This window comes from Aquarana catesbeiana, linkage group LG06, assembly GCF_042186555.1.
Source record: "Aquarana catesbeiana isolate 2022-GZ linkage group LG06, ASM4218655v1, whole genome shotgun sequence".
In the NCBI taxonomy this organism is placed as follows: domain Eukaryota; kingdom Metazoa; phylum Chordata; class Amphibia; order Anura; family Ranidae; genus Aquarana; species Aquarana catesbeiana.
In genome coordinates this window covers 312,859,932-312,881,015 of record NC_133329.1, presented here as the reverse complement: position 1 = coordinate 312,881,015, position 21,084 = coordinate 312,859,932, and the positions used below count along the sequence as shown (strand labels likewise).

At 47.1% G+C, this 21,084-nt stretch overlaps 1 long non-coding RNA gene across 1 annotated transcript in view; it reads right to left on the bottom strand.

The window, feature by feature from the left end:
- Positions 1 to 1,104: 1,104 nt before the first annotated feature.
- LOC141147775 (uncharacterized) overlaps positions 1,105 to 21,084 on the bottom strand; it is a 55,004-nt gene continuing 35,024 nt past the window's right edge. Inside the window, exons 2-3 of the long non-coding RNA XR_012245132.1 lie at positions 19,635 to 19,822; positions 1,105 to 1,362 (exon numbers count right to left, since the gene is read on the bottom strand). This is a non-coding gene — a long non-coding RNA (uncharacterized lncRNA). The remainder of the gene's footprint in view (positions 1,363 to 19,634; positions 19,823 to 21,084) is intronic.

Sequence of the window (21,084 nt, the reverse complement as noted above, 5' to 3'; positions counted from 1 at the left end):
GCTAATATTTTTTGGTGTCAGTGGGAGGACTTGTGCCCCATCGTTGGTGTCAGTGGAAGGAATATTACCTCCTTGTTGGTGTTAGTTGGAGGACTAGTGTTCCATCGTTGGTATCAATTGAAGAAATTCTGCCCCATTGTTGGTGACAATGGGAGGAATTGTGCCTTTTTTTTGTGTCAGTGGGAGGATTAGTGCCCCATTGTTGGTGTCAGTGGATAGAGTAGTGCCCCATTGTTGGTGTCAGTGGAAGGCATAGTGCCCCATTGTTGGTGTCAGTGGATGGAAGTGTGCCCCACCACTTGTGTCAGTGGGAGGAATTGTGCCCTTTTGATGGTGTCAGTGGGAGGAATAATGCCCCATTGTTGGTGTCAGTAGATGGAATAGTACCCCAAGGGCCAAATAAAAGTAAGCAAAAGGGTCACAGTTTGGAGACCACTGGTCTAAACTAAAAGAGTCACCAATGTAAAATTCTTCGTATGATTCTGTATTCAGTTCAACATTGCCCATTTCTTCGAGCAACTATCTTCTGTCTGCGGTTAGCTAAATGATGATCTTCAGATGATAAAAAAGAGGCTCATAGATATTACAGCACTTTCAGATGAACCACTGGTCAATGAAAATCAAATATATGACAATAAGTAAAAAATAGTGGCGCTGAATAAATGCTCAAGTGGGTGTTTGATCACCCCAAAGTGTAAAGTGACTTCAGGATACTAAGTATAAATATACTGTAACTAAAATAAAAAGTAAAATGTTGAACAAAAATAATAAATTCAAATTACACCCTGTGACAAGTGCAATGAGATGATAAAACAATGAAACTGATCAATCACAAAGACAAATTAATTAATAATAAAAATAGTCCATAAAGTGTTTAAAGGAAATCCAAAATCGATGTGAAGTTCTAATTTTCCATCCACCACACCAGTGTGTCTGTGATTTCACTACCCTAAAGAAACGCAATCACCGAATTCCAATGCCTACATTCTCATGTTAGGCTAAAACGCATTTAAACCACATGGATAGGGTTTTAAAGCAAGCATCCAAATTCCAGCGTGTGTCTCACATATTCTCCACATGTAAATAATAAAAGTGCACCAATAGTGTAATACCATAGAAAAATGTTTTAATAAAATACACTTCAATCTTTGCACTCACATTGTGAAAATTCAAAATGAACAAAAGTGATTACAGCAAGACTTCAAATCCTTCCAAAGCAGCGGATCTTACGGTCATGGCGGACCCAAGGTTTGCAGCCATGTAAATAGGTCTCACCCCTTCCTTGGTCCTGGATCTTAACTCGCTCGTCCACTTCCTATGTGTCAGTGATGTTGATTGCCGTACAGCCACGCCCCTGAAACCCTAAAAGAAGAAAACGTTGACTTAACAGGTCAGCTTTTCCAAGTGTGCATGTTTATATCAATACAGAGAAGAAAGATTTAGGCCCTATTTACATATGTGCATTTTATATGCGCTTTAGGTGCTATGCATTAAAAAAAAAAAAAAACTTTCTGTCTGTGAACCCGGTCTTAGGCATGCTTGACTGCTGAGGTGCAATGGGTTTAGGTCCCACTTAACGTAACACCAAGGGATCAAATCCCCCACCACCCTTGCCCTTTACTCCATTAAATAAGACACTTACAATCATTAGGTTGGAAAGGGCAAGGCCACAGCTTTATTAAATTCCAACACATAACATGTGAACATATTTAACCAGTGCCAGTCACAATCGTACTGTGAGCACTTAACCAAAGAGGGAAGTGGGGCCTGTCCTTACCATAAGTGCTGGACAGACAGCCTACTTCCAATTTTCCATCAAGGGCATAGCCCATAACAGCAACTTTAACTGCTGGCAAGGTCAAGAAAACCGCCACCCGCCCGTCAGTTAATAACTGACGAGCGCTCCACCGCAGTCAGCGCCTGTTCCACACCTCGCTGCAGGCCAAGGTTGAATATGTCCAACCCAATGTCATTAAGGTTTAAAGCCATCCAGTCTCAACAGGTCATCATTATTACCCTCCAGATCCTTGTGACGGATGACGAACCCCCCTATTAGCCGAACAAACTTGGCGACCTGAGCGTTCACTTACTGACAGAAGTGTTCTAGCCGGGGGCCAGGTAATTCCTTGGCCCACAGCAGGCGAGGCACAATTTCCGACCAGATGAGCACCAAATTGGTGTAAACTGCATAACATTGAGCAATGTCCTGCTTGATGGCAGAGATCAAGTCCACAGAATATCTGTAACCCACATCATTACCCCCAGCGTGAAGAATCAAGATGATGGTGCTAGACATGTGGGACCGAAGATGTAAACACTCTGGAAGGACCTGAGTCCAGCGTAAACCGCGAAGCCCAAGCCAGCGGATCCTGGCGAGATCACAGGTAAAACCCCCAATTCTTCCCGCAGCTCCGAACTTCCACCCAATGAGCGGCCCAGTAAATGAAGGAATCTCCCACGATCCATATCAGGCCAGATAACGATCTGAAATTTAAAACAACAGGTGTGGGCAAACGTACAAGGAAAATTGGGATGATTCCCACCTACCCAAACGCTGAAATCAATATCAGAAAAACCCATACCCAAAGCCGCAGTGGCAGCGCCGATTTGAAAGAAGTGGGTTACAAAGTCACATGAAGGGAGACCCAGTTTTTCGAGGCAGCAACGAAAAAACCCGCAGAAATTGGAAGCTGCCAAGAGAGGAGGAATCGTTGTGGACAAAGAAAATAGGGGTCGGGGGCGTATAGACAGGAAGGGTAGGCAGGGCAGAATGGGCCCCTGCAAGGGTGCAAAACAACCCTTCTGCCCTTGCGAAAACTGTCGGTTTTTGATGTGCGCAACAAAACCGACACGCAGCGCTCAGAGAAGGTAACGACCTCTGCCAGGACACCGCCCGTGGAGGGGGTGGATTTCAAAAACCAGTTCGCCGGTGTGAAAGGCCCCGAAAAACGCCCATGAGAAAGCCACTTGGAAGAGAAGGGTCTCGAACGGGAGAAGCAAACGGACGGCAACAGGGAAAGGATACCAGAGAGAATAGTGGGCGAAAACGGGAATCGGGGGAATGGGTCGCACATCTCCAACCCCACAGGACTCGACGGACAGGGAATGCTTTTGTGATGTCCTCCACCCAAGGAGCTGAAACCAAAAAGACAAAGCAGACATAGCCGACGAAACCGTGGATCTGGAAGAACCTTTTTGAAGCAAATGAACAAGGTAAGAAAATAAAGCCACGCATCTTTCCTGTGAAGACGAGATGAGAACTCACCCCCCCGACACCTGGACCCATTCGTCCCACACGCAACGCCCCGAGGAGGTCTAGCAAACATCAGAAACGAGGTTCCACAAGTAGGCCGGACAGGGGAGGCCCTCCAGGGAAGCCGACAGGGCAAGGGCTCGGAAACTATCGAGCAAGCGCATCAGCAATATCATTGGCGGTTCCAGGGACATACCTAGCTCTAAAACATACATTAAACCTGAAGACACTTTAAAACCAAAAAACGCCGCAACGACACGATAGGAGGGGATCTGGCAGACTGCTTATTAACAACCTGCACCACACTCATGTTATCGGACCAGAAAAAACCATCTGGCCATTTCGGAACCGCTCGCCCCACAGCTCAATGGCGACAATAATCAGAAAGAGCTTCAGCAGTGTAAGGTTGCGCAAAAGATCCATGCGGGCCCATGAGGCCGGCCAACACTCAGCAGACCACTCCCCTTAGAAAAAAGGCACCGAAACCACAGGGGCCTGCCGCATCAGTGTATAGCTTGAGCTGTGAATTCGGTACCTCCTCCATCAACCAACATGACTGGCCATTGTAGGACTAGAGAAAGGATATCCACATCCCCAAGTCATCCCGCGTGGGCTTGGTAATACGGAAGTAATGGTGGGGGGCAGCCACCCCTTTTGTGCCCACCAGGCGTCTACAGAAAGGTCAGGCTTGGCCCCCGGCCCAGGAAAGAGGTTATATTCCCTTTAGGAAGCACCGGCTGGCTGGGTGAGCACCCCCACAAAGTGAGCACTCATGCCTAAATGGCACATGGTGTACCACTTGCAGTGGCTCTCGTTACAGCCAGCATAGAAACATAGACTTTTTTTTTTTTTGGGGGGGGGCAGCGCCGGCTGGGGACTGAAAGGACGAAGGCCTGTGGGGGCACATGAACAATAACCACAGGCTACCCGTCCTGACAATCGAATCAAACTTCCTCCTGGACGCCTTTTTTTTTTTTTTTTTTTGCGAAACTGGGTGTCGTTTAGTGGAACCAACACTGACCAACAAACTTTACCATTGGTCCTTACTCCAAGACAGGTAGTGTCCTGGTTGGGTTCCGAACCAGTGAACCTCATCACTGGAAGGCAGAGTGCTATCCACTACACCACTGTGACTATACCCCTTACACTTTCCACGCACCTCAAATGAGATCAAGATAGCAAAAGAGTGATGCAGCTAACTCCGGAAAACGCTCGTAAAGCACTCCGGCGTAAGCACAGAACCCCTGCAGAGAGGTTCCTAAACGTCCGAGGAAGCCGCTGAAAATTTTTTTTTGTTTTTTTGCCCTGCGCCGCAACGTCAACCCGATGGGATTTGTCGATTGTCTCTCGATCAGGAGGGACTTAAGCGAAGAAATCCATAACTTCGCGACGCCGAACTGCATGCCGGACCTGACACACCCATGCGATCCAGACCGTAACAATGCGTTCGTCCGGCGGACCCGATACGGCAGCGTCACTGTTCCTACCCCAAATCAAATCACAATCATACTCACTGAGGTGCAGATGTGCCGCCGAAGAAGAGCGACCAACGGCAGGTCCAGGAGGAACGCCCGGTGCAGGATCATCCGTGGGAGGAGCTGGCAGGCGACGTCCATCCTCTTGAGGAATGTTGATGGCTGGTGAGGCCGAAGGATGGTGGAATGAGAGGTCCAGGGGTGGCGGTCCAGCCATCGAACCCGAGGAGCCTGGGGACCGAGGACGGCAACCAAGCAGCATCTGGAGCAACCGGATGTAGGACTCGTGGCAGGTGCAGCCCACATCCCGGGCGTGCGCATCCCCCCCTCTGCCGGGCACAGGGAGATGGTGCCAAGCTGCAGGCAGGGGCAAGGCCGCCGTGGCAGGCATCAAATGGGCATCTCCCGCACTGCCGGGTGCAGGGAGGCGACCCAGGAAAGGCTGTGTCAGCGGACGTCTGGACGGAAGTGCAGGGAGCTGACAGTGGGCAGAGGTCAGTGATGAGGGGAGCAGGCAACCGCCGGCCATCCCCCACCCAATGGGCGCAGGGGGATGTGATAAGGCAGAGGTCCGAGGCAGGGGGTGAGAGGCCTGAGCAGCGCAGCCATCCCCCACCCAGCCGGGTGCAGGGGGATGCAGGAAGGCAGGGGTCAGTGGCCGGGGTGAGCAACCCGTGCGGCCCTGCCATCCCCCACCCAGCTGGGTGCAGGGGGATGCAGGCAAGCAGGGGTCAGTGGCAGGGGGTGAGCAGTCTGTGCAGCCCTGCCATCCCCCACCCAGCCGGGTGCAGGGGGATGTGGCTGCACAGGAGACATTGCAGAGGCTGTGTGGACTGGAGCCATGTTTGAATCTCCCACCCTACTGGGCGCAGGGAGAGACACTGGCTGAGACATTATCCGTGCAGCGTGGAGGAGGGAGGAGGATGGACGGCCAGTTCAGCAGCTCCGGGATGGCATGCCCAGCGTCTGGCACCACGGGAGGATCTCTGTCTGGTCCCCCCCATCCCCCAGTCCGCCGAGAGCCGGCGGAGGGAGGGCGGGAGGGGGCAGGGACATTGGCTGGCTGTGACAGGGGGATGTGAGGAGAGGCAGGATGAGCTGCGGCTCCCGCCCGCGCTGACGAGCGGGCGCGGCAGGGGGGCAGCCGACAGGGACCCAAGCGGATCGCCTGAGGACTCTGAGGCTCCTGGAGCGGGCCGGACGAGAGGCGTGCCAGCCAGCGGAGCGGGCGGATGGGGGGGTTACCTGCCGGGGGGACCCCGGAGGGGGGAGGGGGGTAGAGCCAGGAACCGTGGCAACCAGGGCTACAGGGGAAGGTGGAGGGGTGGATAGAAGTAAGAATGTCTGAAGGGACTGGGGCTAAGACGGGAGGGCATACAGGTACGTCCCCTGACCCTAGGAGCCTGAGACCTCGGGGGTAGGAGTGTGACAAGAGGGGGGGGGGCATCCCAGAAGTAAGGAGAGAAAATATCCTTTCGGCCTGACCTTGGAGAGCCAGCTTGTGGACCCTAGCCAGCAGAAGATCAGTGTCCATGGCAGAGAATGCAGGGTCCACAGCAGCTCTTCCAACGACTCTTCCGAAAGACCCAGAATTCCCTGGGGCACACGATTTCCTGAGCTCAGGCCCATCCCATCCCACATGTCCCAACCAATCGTTCCCCTTGTCACGCACCTAGCCATGCCCCCATCAGTCAAGGCTCTCTTTCCCTAGGGAGGGGCTCAAGAGGCCTTCATTCTCAAGCAAGCACCATAAACGTTTACATTTTTTCCTCATTAAAGTGGATCTGCAGTCTGCAAACATAATTTGTAATAAAAACATCTTTGCCATTCTGAAGCTTCCCTCCAACCACTTTGCATAATATTTTATATATACTGTGATTCTGTACTTGCCACTCTGGACAGATCCCCCGCTGAGCAAGTGGACTCCTGATAGAGCGTGTGAAAGGGGCCTAAAACCTATTTGGAGAAATTAACAATGGAGTGGTGCAAGCACAAGCTTGCACCACTCTTCTAAACATAACAGTAGAATAGATGCTGCTCCTCTCCTCGTCAAATTTGTTTATTGAAATTTTATAAGTCAGGGAACAGGTTTGATGCTGCTCCTCTCAAACCCCTTTGTTAATTAGGAGCATGTCTTTACAGGCAGCACAGAGATCATAAGAGCAGGAGCTGCATGCTCAGCTCAGCATGGGATGGAGGAGGCGGGTTGTTAATTCTGTAGGCTCCGTTTGTGCAGTGTAATCACTGCACGGGCAGAAAGAAGGATGTGAGCGTAGGGAATGTAAGTGTCTACTGACTGCACACATCCCCTACAACTATATAGAAAACAGTCACATTCTCTCTGTTAATTAGGGGCAGGCCTGCGCTAGTTTCTTTTTTGCTCTGAAATAGAAACTGATACAGGTGGCACCACTTCTGATTATTATGATGAATGGTGAAAGAAGCTTAGTTCATTCTCCAGATTGTATCAATTTTTATTGACCATCAACATATTCGCACACCCTATCAATGCACATTTCTAGGTCTGAAAGTATGATTTTTGATACCTTGCCCCTCATATCTTGTGCATGTCTAACTTTCTTGGTAGATAAATGTGTGATGTTTTGGATAATGTCATTGTATGAGCCAGGACTGACCATAGGATTTAAGCCACCTACCCCTACTGCCTCTGTTCTGGCCTGGACATTACGTTTATGTTTCGGTTTATGTTTTGGTTTACGTTAACATATCACAGCCCAGAGCTAATATGTAAATGGCCCCTAAGGCTTAATGTACATGGGACGTTTTACAACCTCCCCTGAACGATTTAACTTGACAGATAGTTAATCACGTTTAAAAATGTCCGTTTTGCCACGTTTTGCCGCATTTGCGTTTAGGAGCGTTTTTAAGCTGTTACAAGCATTTTGCGTTTCTAATGCCTCTGAACATCCGTTCTGAATGCATTTTTTTGCTTTCCAAAAAAATGCTTCTGCCTAGAAACGACTTGAAACTACTACAAAAGATCCTGTGTACTGATACGATAACAGAGGTTCAGTAGTAGCTGAAATAAATGTCCAACTGCTCCTAAACGTCCGTTTACCAGCAGCACAGTGTACATGAGGCCTTATGCCCTGTACACACGATCGGAAATGCCGCCAGCAAAAGACCGATGTCAGCTTTTGGTCAGAAAATGCGACCGCGTGTATGCTCCATCGGACTTTTGCTGGCGGAATTCCAGCCAGCAAAAGATTGAGAGCATGTTCTCTATTTTTCGGTTGGTAAAAGTTCCTATCCGAAAAAGCGACGCATGCTCGGAAGCATTGAACTTCATTTTCTTGGCTCGTGGTAATGTTGTACATCACTGCATTCTTGACGGTCGAAAGTTCAGAGAACTTTTGTGTGACCGTGTGTATGCAAGACAAGCTTGAGCGTAATCCCGCCATCATATCTTTTTCCGACCAAAATCCCGATCGCGTGTACGTGGCATTAGAGTTTTTTAAACACACAATACCCAGATATGGTCTACTGTTGTCATGAGAAATGCTATGCAGCCATCCCTGTATGGTATGTATGTAGACATGGAATTACTACAAAGAGGCTGCAGGAGATCGGCAGCAATAGGATGCAACAAATAATTTTAAAAAGGTAAAAATGTATTTAATACAAAAAATGGAATTTGTCTATGATATACAGTGCTATCCAAAACTATGTGTCTTTCAGTTAGGAGTTATATATTTTATTTATTAGAGGCATATATATAGCACCATTAATTTGCACCACGGCCAATTAGCCTACCTGCATGTTTTGGAGTGTGAGAGGGAAACACACACAAGCACAGGGAGAATATGCAAACTCTATGGAGATATTGTTCTTGATGGGATTTGAACCAATGACCCTGCCGCCACAAGGCAGAAGTGCTAACCATACTTTAAGTCTGTAGTCAAAATATATAATGATTGTTTTGTAGAACAATTGTGGTATAAACATGCATGATCATAATTGCTGAGTATGTATTTTTATGCCCAATACAGTCACTGGTGACCTTATCTCTTGGAATAGCAATCATCTGGGAAAATCCATCATGGACAATCATATCTTCCAGTTGATAAATTAACAGGTTGTCTACATATTGTAGATTTAGACAGTGCACAGATATGTTATTGTTCCTCAATCCAACCATTACAATAACCATGTGTCTGTTGGTTCCTTTTAACATTCAGGATAAAATTAAAGCTTATTATTAATACATTGTAATGTATAACATGAATCTGGTTCTACCGTTGAATGTAAATCAATGCCATCATTTTTGAGCACGAAAAGAGCTGTTGTTTCTTTGAAATAAATCTGAAATGTTAGAATTCTTCAAAATGATGAAAATGTAAGTGCTCTGACAAACAGCCCTTGATTTTAAGAGATTTGAAATTTGGACTCTCCTACATCTCGTTATTTGCTTAATTGGGCATCCTCCATATCCAATAGGGAGACAAATACAGTTAAAGAGACGCTGTATGAAGGTGTTCCCCAGCTGGGTGATTTTGTTCATGTCCAGTTGGGATCCAGCTGTGAGTCATCAGGAAGTGAGATCTGACTCACAAATCCAAGATGGAGATGCAGGAACCCAACGAGGACTACTAGGAAGACAGCCCTGAACCTCATGAACACTAGGCACTGGAGGCATTCCCTGCCCATAGCTGCACATATACCATAATTGCCAACATTGTAAAAAAAAAAAATGTGGGACACTTTTGTGGCTGTAGGCGGAGTTGTACCATAATTAGGGGGCGGGGCATTCGTTTGTAGGCGTGGCTTAAGAAAAATACACAACTGTGGCGCGCGAAGCGAAAAATGGGCGTGATTTGCGTGACAGTGGGCGTGGCTTAAATGGGCGTAGCTCAAGAGGGTGTGGTTAGAGTCTGAGATGAATGAGGGATGGAGAGGGGGAGAGGGGGAGAGGGGGAAAGGGGGAAAGGGGGAGAGAGGGGGAGAGGGAGAGAGGGGGAGAGGGGTAAAGGGGGAGAGGGGAAAGGGGAAAGGGGGAGAGGGAAATGACGGGACAGCAGCCCCAGATCCTACACAATAAAAATGTATGTATTCTAGAAAGTTTAACAATCAGCAGATAAAGATACTCCAAACACCTGGTGTCAGCACTTCAATAATCCCGGCACCATGGTTGTTATGGTGTCAGGATGATTGAAGTGCATTATTTCTATTATTAATATAAAATGAAATCATTCAACTCACCATAATGCAGAATCAGTGGGATCTCTGAGCGTGTCACTAGCCACGTCGCCTGCCACCAGAAGTCCGTCCTTGCATCAGATGTCCCAGCAGAGTCCGTCCTTGCATCAGGTGCCCCCAGCGGAGCCCCCCTTACATCAGATGTCCCCAGAGGAGCCCCCCTCACACCAGGAGTCCCCAGCAGAGCCCCCCTCACACCAGGAGTCCCCGGCGGAGCCCCCCCTCACATCAGGTGTCCCCGGCAGAGCCCCCCCTCACATCAGGTGTCCCCAGCGGAGCTCCCCCTCACATCAGGTGTCCCCAGCGGAGCTCCCCCTCACATCAGGTGTCCCCGGCAGAGCCCCCCTCACATCAGGTGTCCCCGGCGGAGCCCCCCCTCACATCAGGTGTCCCCGGCGGAGCCCCCCCTCACATCAGGTGTCCCCGGTGGAGCCCCCCCTCACATCAGGTGTCCCGGTGGAGCCCCCTCTTACATCAGGTGTCCCCGGTGGAGCCCCCCCTCACATCAGGTGTCCCCGGTGGAGCCCCCACTCACATCAGGTGTCCCCGGTGGAGCTCCCACTCACATCAGGTGTCCCCGGTGGAGCCCCCCCTCACATCAGGTGTCCCCGGCGGACCCCCCCCTCACATCAGGTGTGCCTGGAGTCACCCATGCATCAGGTGTCCCCAGTGGAGCCCCCCCTCACATCAGGAGTCCCACAGCGGTGCGCCCCCCCCCACCTCAGAGGTGTCCTCCGCATGGCTAGAATCCCCGCACCTTTCCATATCAGACTGCCAGCGGGGCGGGGGGTGGGGGGTAGGCGGGGTGAGGCGGAGTGGGGCAGAGGGTGGGCGGCGACGCAGGAGCTCCGTCTAGCCCCCCCCAGCCGTCTTCCTAAACTTCATTAAAATGGCGGCCGGCAGAGACGGACCTCTAGCGGCGGCGAAATCGTGCAGAACCGGATTTCTCGGGACATTTACCGGGACGCCACAAATTCGGGAATAGCGTCTAAGTCCCGGGAATGTCCCGGGAAATCCGGGACAGTTGGCAAGTATGATATACATGCCCCTTGTATACGTCCAGGGCAGGGCATGCCTTCACTACCTATTATTGGCTGTCCACTTTGACAGCTCCTGACGGATAGCTCATGTGGGTTCAGACTTGTGTCCAAACACGCCTGAGCTTATCCCTACTGCTAAGTATGTCTTTCTTAAAAACTATCAGTACTTGTAGCTGCTGACTTTTATATTTGCTAAAAAAATGTATAGTTCCTGTATAATATTGCAATGTTAACCTGAAATACATTTTTTGGTAAATTCTACATTTTTACTTGCTTGCCTTTAGTATTTTCTCTAGTTCATCTCTAAGGCAGGCCATAGATGATACGATTTTTTTCCTGCAACCACAGGTCAACACAGTCAGTGTTGATGGGGGAGTCCCTACCGTGGAGAGATTGTGTTCTCCTGGCAGGGGGGTTTTGACCCGGACAGTACGGGTTTAGGAGGCTATGCCTGGGTTACCCTCTGCCTCACACCTGGACACCATTTCCAGCTGACAGAGGGGTAACATGGGGCCTCCTTTTACTAGCCCCAGCACACAGGGGGACCCGGACAGCAGGGGGATCGAAGCGGCGGGCAGGGCCAGCAATTACAGAGCAATCCAAATATAAGGGAGAGAGAGAGGTGACAGGCAGATGCTGGTGCGGAAGTTTTTAATAAAATAAATGCTTAAAAACAATCCACTCACTCTCCATGTCAGAGCTGTATATGTCAGTCTGTAAAGTCCCATTCTCCCCTCCGATCCACGCTGCTGTTACCAATGAATCGCTGGAGGAAGCCAAGGATACAGAGCCGCGGGGAAACTGCAATGAGCTGTCAGCCTGGGATACTGTGACCAATCAGAGCGTTCTGGAGGCTTAACTATGCCACCATCATCAGAGGCTGACAGTTCACATGAGTTTCCCGCGGCTCTCTGCCTCCTCCAGCGATTCAGTGATAACAGCAGCGTGGATCGGAGGGGAGATAGGGACAGCCAACTTCACAGACTGATATATACAGCTCTGACATGGAGAGTGAGTGGATTGTTTTAAGCATTTATTTTATGAAAAACTTCCGCACCAGCAGCTGCCTGTCGCCTCTCTCTCCCTTATGTTTTGACCACTCTGTGTTTGCCCCCCCTCCTCTGTATTTGCCCCCCGCTCTGTATTCGCCACCCCCTTCTCTGTATTTGCACCCCCTCTTCTGTAATTGTCCCTCCCTTCTCTGTAATTGCCCCCTCCTCTTTATTGGCCCCCCTCCTCTGTATTTGCGCCCCCCTCCTCTGTAATTGCCCCCAGTCTCTGTAATTGTCCCCCCTCCTCTGTAATTGCCCCCCACGCCCGCCGCTCCGAACCCCCTGCTGTCCGAGCTCCCCTGTGTGCTGGGGCCCCGTGATACCCCCTGTCGGCTGCCATGGGGTTATTGGAGGGAGGAGGATTTGTGCTGGTAGGGGAAGAAGATTTGTAATAGGAGGTAATGGGGATAATGGCACCCCAATTGCAAAGCAAAACTTCTTTTGGGTGACAGGCATCCCACAATTCTGTTTTATGTGATTTTGCAGCGATTTGTCGGGTGACAATCGTGTCAAAATCGCACGGCGGTTGGAGTGCCATGCCATGCGCTGCTAAAGTGTTCGGGTTTTTCTTGAAGAAAAGGCTGCGACCCTGGGGGGGGAGCAATCCCTGCTGGGAGAACACAGTGCTTATTGCTAGCGGCTATAGCTGCTGGCAATAATCACATCCTAACAATCGGACATGCTGGTTGTATCCAAGTTGATTAATGGATCAACTTGGGTACAATCAGCCTATCCATACATGGTTTTCGGCTGGTCCCTGCTGAACTGGCTGGGATTCGAACCCTCTATGGCTGGTTTTAGTACAGACTTGTACTCTTTCTTTAGTAGTTAACTGTATAACAGAAAAGAGCAGTTAGCATCCATACCAAAGACTGCAGTGAAAAAGGAAAAATGTGAGAGGTTAAACCATTTCCATTACCTGAACAGACTGATAGGCTGGCCAGGTGTAGATATCTCCCTGAGAAGAATACTAGAGAGATGTCTGCCAGTCTTTGCACAGTTCATTCTGGTGCCAGGACATACTATGATACTTACCTGATGCAGAAAGTGATGTGCACTTTGATCTGTCAGATTTTTCTATGGAGGAGTGAGCAACTGGGACCCATCAACACATTTCAAAATGTCATTGTGTGATAACGAACTCAAACTGCTCGCTTATCACATGGAGAGAGGGGAACCACGTAAAAAACAATGTTTCAAAGACCCATTATTACAATTATTTACATCGCTGAACACATTCATTTACATATCTAAATGAAATTAGGATAATAGATGCTATTTACATGAATGTGTGTTGATCCAGGAAAGGCCCAAAATAAACGGTTTAGTATTCAGAAATGAATAGACGTAGTAGAAGCAGTGCTGTAATGTTAAGTTCAGGGGTAGATAACAAATGTTTGTTCTGGGAATTCCTCATGGATTACATATTACTTCCCCCTCCCCCACTCCACACATGGATTTACCACCAATTTCTGTAAATGTTGGGAGACTGTTAATGTTTTCCTACAGAAGTAGCTATTAACTGTGAAAATGGAAAGGATTTGCCCAGAGTAGACTAAGTACATTTTGAAATGAGTAGTTCACGGGGACTCACTACTTGAAAATAAAGTGTAATTAGTAACTCATCTTATATTTCACAGCTGCTTTGAAATGCCAAAACTTTGAGCAGTAATTTTTGTTTATATAGTACCTAAATCATTGTCAGCACTGAGTTATTACTATTTGGTGGAAAATGTTTAGCAACTCTAAACTTCACATCCGTCATTGGTGAGCAGATTATCTGGGCATAGATGGCTCCAATTTTGTCCGAATGCAGTTACTGCGGCTGCCTGAATACAACTGAGATTCCATGTTCCACGTGGGTAGCAGAGAGTCATTTTCTCTCTGTCTGCTGCAGGCTGAAAGGCAGAAAGTCAAGTCATTTATTCCCAGCCTTAAGATTTCTTACATAATAAGCCATTTAGTCCAGCTTCACACTGATGCGGTGTGAATCTGATGCGATTTCACAGTGCGATTTCTGTTGTGACAGGTGTGAATTGAAAGCAATTTTTGAGGGGACTGGGCATAGCTAGTGATTAAATTTGCACCACACCTGCACTAAACTCACACAGGACCCTTTTTTTTAACCGGATCAAAATTGCACCGCATCGATGTGAACGGCCTTCATAGAAAACAATGTAATTTCAGATGATATGGGAATCTTTGAATTTCGGATCGCATCAGTGTAAATCGGGCTTTAATCATTCATGCGGGTGTAGGGTTGCCACCTCATCGCTTTATAACCAAACACATATTAATTACACAGGTTTTGTGGCTGATTAAGGTGGTAATTAAATTCACTTGGTTCCTTGTCTGCAATAAAGGAGAAGTATGGGAGTCCTGTTTTTTGCAGATTAATACTTACCTAGGTGGATGCTGCATCTGTCCCCCGGCGACTCTTCAATGAGAACCGGTAGTCATCCAACACCGCCGATGGCTCAGTTCTCACTGCTCGCCAAGCAGAGAGCTGCTGACTGTCAATCAGCAGCTCTCCTGCTCTGCTCCTCCACGCTCACTGGAGCGCTGAGCTGTGGAGGGGCGGGGAGCGACTGTCTCAGCGGCTCGCTGAGAGGCTGAGACGGCTATCAGTCCAGGAACCTGGCAGATCCAGACTTCCAGAGTCGGGATGACACGGTGCCTGGACTGATCTTGGTGACGTCAGCAGAGAGCGGACTTTAGACATCTCTGCTGAAAAAGGGTCACAGGAGTGCAAAACGAATTGCACTCCTGTGACCCATAGGAGAAGCCCAGCCAAATGAGCTCAGGCTGGACTTCTCCTTTAAATTAGTCTCAGATCCTGTGTAATTCATTTGTGTTCGGATGAGGTGGCAACCCTGCGCAGGTGTTTTTTTTTATTGCACATATGTTGGATGTACGTTATCGTATGTTACACTAAGAAGTACATTTATTTTCAATGGGCCACAAGCACCAAAGATGCTGCATGCTATGTCTTACTTAAAGCGGAACTTTACCCATAACAACTTGATAAAAAATAATGTTCTTTAGCAGGGAACATCCATTCCACATTAATAATTATGCTACCAAAACTAGTGTGCTGAAAATTGCCTCCAGCATTGCTCCTGTTTCTTCTTGCTGGAGGCTGCCATTTTGCTGAAGCCCAGGGCCCTGAGCAGCAGTAAATCATAAAGTGGAACTAAACCCAATTTAGCGGTTTCAAAAAACAGTTACATTCCTGGAATGTGAGGATTGCTAACTGTCACATTTGCTTGTGTCCTCAACCAAACCGTCAAACCATCAAATGGCTGGTGTCATAATAACTGATCACATGTGCAGCACCATGGCAGTTGTAGATCAAACAGAAGCAGCTTCCTTGGCTGTAAAGGATAGAAGGATTTAAAGTAAAGCTGTCAGCAGATCGGCCTCTACAAACTCGGCAGTGCCTAAAAATGGAGAGAAATTGAGCATGTGCAGAGCGGGGTGAGACAGTGTATTACTGGATTTTTTTTAGTTTAGGCACTTATTTTTTATGTTTTACATAGCTATACCTGAAAAGGGGGCCAGCCTGAAGTCATCTAGCAGAACTTAATTTTCTGATTAAAGTTCTACTACTAATGCAATGCTCAGGTCATTCATGTGGTTCCTTTACTAGATAAAAAACCTTCTGTGTGCAGCAGCCCCCCCTAACACTTACCTGAGCCCATCTCTATCCACCGATGTTGCACGGGAGAAATGGCTGCCTGGCACTCTCCTTCTCATTGGCTGAGACAGCAGCGGAGCACCATTGACTCCTGCTGCTGTCAATCAAAGTCAGTGAGCCAATTAGGAGAGAGAGAGAGGGGGGCGGGCCTAGCCAGAGCTCCGTGTCTGAATGGACACACAGAGCCATGACTTGGGTGCCCCCATAGCAAGCTGCTTGCTGTGAAGACGCTCATCAGGAGGGAGGGGCCAGGAGAGCCGAAGAGGGACCTGAGAAGAGGAGGCTCTGGGCTGCTTTATGCAAAACTACTGCACAGGGCATGTTTGTTATTTTTAGACTTTACAATTACTTTAAAGCTACTCTCCATCCTGCTGCCCACCCCACACACCCTCTGTAACTTAAGCTGGCCATACACCTATAGATTATCTGCAGATTTTCTATGGTTAAATGGAAAAAGTGGGAGTTTCCTCCATCCACACAGTTTAGCGAACATGGAGAAATCTGTTGCACTTTTTCCATCTAACCATAGAAAATCTGCAGATAATCTATAGGTGTATGGCTAGCTTAAGACTGGCCATACATTATACAATTTTCTTATACAGCCTTCATTTAAATTTACCAAAACAATACAATATGAGGTCAAACCTAAATACTTTCAATTTGTAGGCAACCAGGCAGGCCCTTGCACTACATCATGGGTGCTCAACCTGTGGCCCTCCAGCTGTTGCGGAACTACAAGTCCCATGAGGCATTGCAAGGCTGATAGTTAAAAATATGATTCCCAAAGGCTGAGGCATGATGGGACTTGTAGTACTGCAACAGCTGGAGGGCCACAAGTTGAGCACCCACGCACTACATAGTTGAAAGCAAATCTAAGGGAAGTTAAATAAGAAAATTGTATAATGTATGGCCAGCCTAATCTTAGACATGGAGAAAAAGCCTACCTAAATGCACCTTTTACTCACTTAAATCCATGGTCATGTTATGTCCTGTCCTACAGACAATAAATCAACAGAGCCTGTGTAGACCAACCATAGCTCCATGGGTGCAATCTATTGCTAACAGGTGAAACAGCAATGTAAAGACTGGACAGGGTAGTGATAATGAAAGCATTGTCAAAGACTAGTCAGTAAACTTCCAGGGGTCACAATCAGCATGGCACAGATGCTGCTAATAGGTGCATGCTCATATATAGTCAGGAAAAAACAGAGCCAAGCATCAAAACACATTGGGAAGTTCATGTGAGGTCAAGAAAAGGGAGGTCAACAAAAGTCAATCAGAAACTCTAAAAAATAAACTCTACAATGGGCAACTAGGGAGTGGAACAATTTATAATTAAAAAAGGAACATTGACTAGTTAGGTGCTCTGTGACCTCCTTTTTTTTTTATTCTGAATACATTATGAGGATTATGATGGCCAGCATTCTGTGTAGAACAAAGAAAACTGATTACGTTAGTGTATGTGCAAACAAGCACTAATACCTGTGGCTGTGCTCCAGCATCCTTTCCATGATGTAAATGGATCTATGTACTCTGCATCGTTTGCGTAAGAATACAGGGTACACATGCTATTTGTATACATTTTAAATAGCTAGATGCAGCTGCCAATAAAAATTCTGCAATCTGGCTCTACGGGTTATATAACAGTGCAAGTTTTTAGTATTCAAGGGGTATTAGTTAATAACAATGAAATGTGTTTTTTTCACCTGTGAGATTATGATATCTTTACTATAAGATTGATACTGCTGTATGAAGCTGGCCATGCACTATACAATCGATTTATAGAATCTGCTTTGGATCTAGGATCAACAATGTAGTGCACAGGGCTGCCAGAAGATATTCAATTAAATAGATTGTTTAGGTGTGTTTTGATATTATTATTATTATAATACAGGATTTATATTGTGCGGACAGTTTACACAGCGCTTTACAACTTGAGGGCAGACAGTACAACTACAATACATTTTAAAACAGTAGGAATCAGAAAGCCCTGCTCGTTAGGCTGGGTTCAGACCGAATACTGATGCGGCTCACAGCAGGGATCCAATGCGTCCCTGTTCTTTGTTTCAGGGACCAATCAGGCCGAATTTTTGCCTGAATTCAGACCTGAAACGGAGCCAAAGACACACAGGCCCTCCGTGCAATTCGCTCCGCAGCTGCTATGGAGATTTGTGAACCGGCTCCATTGACAGCCGGTCACTATCTCCTGACATGGGAATTGGATGCAGAGAAACACGCATCCAATTCGCACTAGTGTGAACCCAGCCTAAAGCCTCATACACATGATCAGATTTTCCGCAGACAAAGCATCAGACTTTTGTCCAAAGGGCATGTGCCAGGTACTTGTCTTGCATACAAACAGTACACAATTGGCCAACAAACATGAATGTAGTGACGTACTACGTGGAATTTCAGCTCTTGAGTGCCACCCTTTGGGCACCTTCTGCTAATGTCCTGTTTGGTGAGCATTGATTCCGAGCATGCGTGGTGGCACTTTGGACTTTTGTGTGATGGACTTGTGTACACACGATAGGAAAATATGACAACAGACCGTTGTCATCCAACATTTGTTGACGGAAATTGTCTGATGGAGCGTACTAACGGTTGGATTTTAGGCAAACAGTCTGTCATCACACAATTCCCGGACGAAAATCCGATCGTGTGTACGAGGCTTTAGAGCTTGCAATGTAAGATGCATTGTTTTGGTAAATCTAAAGAAGATTGTACAAACTGATTGCATAGTGCAGGGGCCTCCAAACCTTGCACTACAAGGTGCGTAGTTACATAGTCTGGTTGAAAAAAGACAAAAGTCCATCCTCTTCAACCAATAGAAGGGAAAAAAAATTAAATCCTACATATACAATCCTAGACCCACAGTTGATCCAGAGGAAGTAAAAAAAACAAACAATAAAGCATGATCCAATCTGCTCCAGCTAGGTAAAAAATTCCTTCCTGACCCCCCCAAGAGGCAATCGGATGTTCCCTGGATCAGCGTATATTTGGGGGTCAAAAAAGCCCCCCCCCCCCACTAGGGTTGCCACCTCATCCCTTTAAACCCGAACACCTTTGAATTACACAGGTTCTGAGGCTAATTTAATGCAGATAAGACACCAAGTGAGTTTAATTACCTCCTTAATCAGCCACAGAACCTGTGTAATTCATATGTGTTCGGGTTTAAAGGGATGAGGTGGCAACCCTACCCCCTACATCCAGGAGTGCCCATCAGAGTCCCATCTTTAATCCATGATTGCCCATCAGACTCCTCTCTTACATTCATGTGTGTCCAGCATAAAATCTGTTAGCAAGCTGGATGTGGCCCTCGGGCCATAGTTTGGAGATCCCTGATATAGTGTATGACCAATCTTAGCATTTTCGATGTGTAAGCTTTAGTTTTAAAGCACAGAAAAGCTGTGACCTATGGCTTCCTGGGCTCAATGCCACCTTGTACCAATGTAACCCTTTACATTCTAGAGGAAATATTCTAATTACAAATAGGGTTTGCACAATACATGTACAGAGCCTCTTCCACCTGTATCCATCCAAGTCTAGTAATATGCACCGCCTCATTGTAGTGCTTGGCATCTGTACATTAGACGTGAAAATACATTAACCACTGCTGGTGCAAAATGGTTTATCAAGCACTGACACTGTCAGCACCTCGCCACCTCCTAGCACAATATAAATATGTTTTGATTCTACAATTGTGTTACCATCTTCCAATTATAAAAATAAAACATAATAAAAAAAATTATCCCCTTCCAGCTCCTGTGTTCAGGGGAAATAAAGGTGAATTTCCAAGCATCACCTACTACACAAACAGCTACAGGTGCATACTTGCACATTATGGCAAGACCACCCCCTACAGCTGGTAGTTCAGATCATTTCAATCCTTTTTATTACCTGACAGGTCCACTTTAATTCCAAGACATGCTTATAACAGGTACTTTTGTATCTCTCTGATTTTCAGTTTGATCTCCATTGAACGTTTTGTAGCTGTTCTCTTAATGTGTTTGTCATTCTACACACCCTCGCCCTTGTCTTGCATTGTTCTGTGGTTGTTGCACCATTTTTCCTAATGCCCACGACACCTATACCAATCACAGAAAACAGATAATCAATGATAAATTACAAAATTATATATGTGATGTAAATCATGCGGAAGGTTCATCAACTTAAAAGAAAAATGCGATCAGCCATAACCACTTACCTGTTATGCCGCGTACACACGAGCGGACTTTACGGCAGACTTTGCCCGGCGGATGGGATTTCGTCGGACAATTCGATCGTGTGTGGGCTCCAGCAGACTTTGTTTTCTCAAAAGTTGGACGGACTTAGATTTGAAACATGTTTCAAATCAATCCGACGGACTCGAGTCCGGTCAAAAAGTCCGCTCGTCTGTATGCTAGTTCGACAGACAAAAAGTCACGCTAGGGCAGCTATTGGCTACTGACTATGAACTTCCTTATTTTAGTCCGGTCGTACGTCATCACGTACGAATTCGATGGACTTTGGTTGATCGTGTGTAGGCAAGTCCGTTCATTCAGAAGGTCCGTCGTAAAGTCCGTCGAAAAGTCCGCCGGGCAAAGTCTGCCGTAAAGTCCGCTCGTGTGTACGCGGCATTGGTTGTCTTGTATAACACATTTTAGTTTACTGTTGGTGATTAATGTATAATATTGTGACATTATTAAAGGGCATTCTTTTGGATATTGGGGGCATATGGTTTTGTGGGTTAGAATTGCTTCTTCTATGCTATTTTAGCATACGGTAATATTGCAGTTCAGTTTGGTACATTACAGGTTATATTGTGAAAACTCCCTGCCTTACTTTTGGTTCCTAATGCGGAACTATAGTCTGCACTACTTTCTATGCTCCAGAAATGCATAATCTGTGAGTGCTCTCTCTGTCATTGGCATCTTCACCTTTTTCTGGATTCAGCCATCTTTACTAGCAGGCTTGGGTTGTCATAACGTCTGAACATATGCTCAGGAGTTTATTTATCCCAGTGCTAAAGCATGCCAAGATTGCACACTGAACTGTACATATACAGTTTGTTGTACAAACCTAAGAGACTTACTAGCAGGAAAGTAAGAAGCCTTTATTGAAGATGAGACTAATGCCAGTACAGATGATCAGGGCCGGTGCTACCACTAGGCGAACTAGGCAGCCGCCTAGGGCGCAGAGGTGGCCGCTGGTACATGAGCCAGAGGACCTCCTCTCTGTACTATTACTGGCAAAACAGAAAGCTGAGCTAGCCGCCCCACCGCATCCTACAAAATGATGACATCTAAGGACTTGCCGGCAAGAGTACAGAGAGGAGCAGAGAGCCGGGAAGGTGTGGGCTGAGCTCTGC